Source organism: Silene latifolia, chromosome 11 (assembly GCF_048544455.1).
Source record: "Silene latifolia isolate original U9 population chromosome 11, ASM4854445v1, whole genome shotgun sequence".
Lineage (NCBI taxonomy): Eukaryota > Viridiplantae > Streptophyta > Magnoliopsida > Caryophyllales > Caryophyllaceae > Silene > Silene latifolia.
The window spans coordinates 70,859,405-70,863,642 of record NC_133536.1 but is presented as its reverse complement, the minus strand read 5'-3'; the positions used below and the strand labels follow the sequence as shown (position 1 = coordinate 70,863,642).

At 40.9% G+C, this 4,238-nt stretch overlaps 1 non-coding gene across 1 annotated transcript; it reads right to left on the bottom strand.

Moving 5' to 3' along the window:
• Nucleotides 1-1,007: 1,007 nt before the first annotated feature.
• On the bottom strand, nucleotides 1,008-1,114 carry LOC141615902 (small nucleolar RNA R71). Its single transcript, XR_012530288.1, has one exon. It is a non-coding gene; the product is annotated as a small nucleolar RNA R71 (small nucleolar RNA).
• Nucleotides 1,115-4,238: the final 3,124 nt, after the last annotated feature.

Genomic DNA, 4,238 nt, shown 5'->3' with positions numbered 1-4,238 from the left:
TATGACCCCATGACACCCTAGTGCCTTTTATCAATTGTTTACACCCCTTTTTAATCATCTTGCTTGTTTACTTTCATTGCTATTTAGTTTAGTGATCTTCTATTCAAACCCCAAATTGTGACACCCCTAGACACCGCTAGTTGCAATTGAAAATCTCATCTTAATTCCCGTCCCTTGGGATCCGACCTTTACTTGCCTCTTTACTAATTGTAGAGTTGTTTGTGGAGTTATAAATATTGTTTTGGTCTAGGTGCTCCTAACGACAAGTGCTGAAAACTAAACCTTTCAAGAGAGTCCGACCAAAAATGGCGCCGTTGCCGGGGACGGTGTTAACTTGATTTAGATTTTCTTAGATTGTTATTAGTTGTGTCTTTCTTTGCCTTGGGGAAGTAAAGCTCCTCAAGGTTTGTTCTAATTATTTTCAAGTTGTTTGATATTTTACATGTCTAGAAGATCACAAGGTAACTTGTTACCCTTTGATCACGAAATTGAAAGGACTTTGACAAACAATAGAAGACTTGCTAGAAGAACTTTGAGAGGTATTGGTGAGGTTGTAGATATGCAACCAAACGCTATTGAGTTCGTCAACCCTTTTGCAAGAGAAGGTGAGGAGAAGCCAACACAAAATCCAACACAAAATCAACCCACAATGCCTAAATTTTCATCACATTCCGTACCTACCCAATTGTACTCCCACACCACAACACTTAACCGGAAATTTCATTGCCAAATCCGCATTTATCCAATTACTCGAAAGAAGCCAATTTGGGGGGATGCCTAGTGAAGACCCTCACTCTCACATGGAGACTTTTTGTGACTATTGTGATGCGATTTCTCAAACCGGTGTAACTCAAGACCAAATTCGATGGGTCTTATTTCCTTTTTCTCTAATTGGCCCCGCAAAACAATGGTTGAAAGGCCTTGATAAGGCTCCTCTCGGAATTGACTCTTGGAAGAAGTTGGCTCTAGCTTTCTACAAAAAGTTCTACCCACCGGAAAAGACTAACATGCTAAGAGCTCAAATTACGGGCTTTAAGCAACGAGATGAAGAATCCTTGTATGAAGCTTGGGAACGATTCAAGGGAATTTGTCGCTCATGTCCTCATCATGGACTTAGCGAGTGGTTCTTGGTACAACAATTTTGGAATGGTCTTTATGAAGACACAAGGAACATCCTCAACATGGGATCAAATGGTATGTTCACCGAAGTTGACAACAATCAAACTTAGAACAAGATTGAGGAAATGGCGGTCCATAATTCACAATATAGTAGACCTCGCAAGGCTACTAGAGGAGGAAAGCATGAAGTGGACTCTATTACTCAATTGGGTGCTCAACTTAGTGCTCACATTGATACCATCAATTTGAAGTTCGAAAAAGCTATGGCTAGACTTGAAGAAGCCTCAAAATCACCAAAGCATCATGTCAATGCCATGACGGCATCTTCATCAATCCCAAGTGGGATATGTGAGAATTGTGGAACTTTGGGACATGACCAAAGTGAATGTAGGGGAACAAATGAACAAGTGAATGCTTTTCAAGCATACAAGAGTGGTACCCCTTATTCAAATTACTACAATGTAAACACCAAATTCCACCCAAATCTCTCATACAAAAGCCAAAATGTTCAAAACCCTCAACCAACATACACCCCACCTCCCATGAGAAACCAAAATCAAAGACCCTTTTACAACCAAAACCAAGGTTACCAAAATCAAACTTCATACAATCAAGAAAATGACCAAGGTTTTGATGTTCAAAAAGCGGTCCTTCAAATGCAAAAGAATCAACAAGAGTTTTTCACTCAAATGCAAAAGGATAGTCAAGCAAAGGAAATCACCATCAACAACATCCTAGCCCACACCAAAATGTTGGAAACCCAATTGACTCAACTAGCATCTTCAAGCTCACAAAGACAAAAGGGGCAATTACCACCTCAAAGTAATCCCCCAAGACATGAAACGGTTAGTGCCATTCACTTGAGAAGTGGTACGAGGTATGAAGCACCGAAGGAGCAAGTTGAGGATGAAGTTGTGGAAGCTAGTGACAAAGAAGAAGTTGTGCAAAACTCCAAGGATGGAGAACCATCAAAAGAAGAAGTTTCAAAGAAAAATGAAGACAAGGCCAAGGAGAAGGAACCCATTGTGATTAGACTTCCTTTTCCAAGTCGTCAAGCCAAGCCCAAATTTGATGACCAACTTGGAAAACTTATTGAAATTGTGAAGAATTTGGAAGTCTCGATTCCTTTCACGGAATTAATCAATCATGTGCCGGCCTATGCAAAGTACATGAAAGACATCCTTACGAAAAAGAAGTCGATCCGGAAGCTTGAAACTATCGCCTTCACTAAGGTGAGTAGTGCAATCCTTCAAGGGAGTTCACCTCCAAAACTTAAATATCCGGGAAGCTTCTCAATACCGTGTACCATTGGCGACACCACGATCAACAAAGCCCTATGTGATCTAGGGGCTAGTGTGAGTGTTATGCCGTATTCGGTAAGTAAAAGGTTAGGGATGGGAGAGCTTAAATGTACCAACATCACACTCCAAATGGCCGATAGATCGACGAAGACACCATTAGGGATATGGGAAGATGTTCCCGTAAGAGTTGGGAAATTTTTCATCCCGATGGACTTTGTCATTGTTGACATGGAAGAAGACTCCAATATTCCAATCATTCTAGGTAGACCTTTCTTGCACACCGCGGGTGCGGTGATAGATGTGAAGCATGGAGAGCTCACTCTAGAAGTGGGAGATGAGAGCATAACTTTCAATCTTGACAAGACCATGAGAGCTCCCCATTTGAATGAACCATGTTTTATGGTTGATCATTATAGCCGGAAGGTTGATAGGAAGAAGTCGGAATTCCAATGGAATAAGAAAGTTGATGATGCTCTATCAAAAGAGCAAGAGGATTGTAACAAAGAGAGCTTGAAAAGCTCACCCATGACAAGTGAAGGGGATGGCCTTGTTGGCCAAAACAAGAAAGTGGGAGAGTTGTCTCTATCAACTCAAGAGATCTTTAGTGACCAAGTAGATGAAGTTTGAGCTCTTTGGGACGATGAGTTTGAAGGGATTTTCAATTCCTACATTGGTAATGCTATCGATCAAGACCAACATGAAGGACAACAAGTGCAAAGATCTATTGAGGATCTTTATCATGATAATGAACAAGCTTTTGACTACTTCTTCAAGGTGTTGAGTAACATCAACAACACCTTGAATATGCCCCCATGACATCTCACTAAGGATGAGAGTTTGGTGGAGTCCTCTCCAAACCACCATTTGTAAATATTTCTAACTCCCTAACTTTCATTTTAATTATTACATTGCATTTTTGTCATTTTTGGATTCTTGTGCCTTGATCAAGATATTTATCATTTTTTGAGAGAAGTGAGGGAGGGACTAATGATTTTATTGATGTGTAGTGCTTTAACTTAGTGTGGGGATAGAAATTGCCTAGACTATTCATACCTTCGTAGTGACCCTACAATGAAGAACACGGGATTTGAAGAATGAAAATGACACGGGATATGCAAGTGCACGGATGGACCTGAATCCGGGTAGACTAGGTGGAATCCGAGCGTCTTCTGGGTAATCCGCTCGTCTTATAGGAATCCGAGCGTCTGTGGAAGAATCCGTCCGTCCAAATGAGCTGCAAAATGAAAATTTTTGGTCTGTTAGAGAATCCGAGCGTCCCAGCTGAGAAGACGCTCATCTGAAACTGGCCGCTCGTCTTTGTAAGAAGATGCCCGTCTTTTTGCCAGTGCAGATTAAGCAAAGTCGCTGTAAGAGAATCCGCTCGTCTTTAAAGGAATCCGCTCGTCCTGAATTGCAGAATCCGCTCGTCTTCTTCGAAAGACGCTCGTCTTTAGGCGAGTTTTCCTGAAGCCAAATTGAGCAGAATCCGAGCATCCCGACAGGAATCCGCTCGTCTTCCCCCTGCAGTTTTGAAATTTTCGGGTGTTTTAATACACCTTCCCACATTCATTTCATTCATTCAATCAAACACTACCTATAAACCCCAAAACCCCAAAACCCTCATCCTCTCCATCACCAAAAACAAAATTTCCTCAACCAAATTCAACAAAATCAAATTCAAACTTCCTTACAACAACAATTAATCACTCCTTTGTCAACAATAATCAATCCAAGCACCAAAATATTCAACCTTTGAGTCGATTTTTGAAATACAAAGACAAATCCTTTCATCTTAATCGATTTGGGTATGATTAGAAA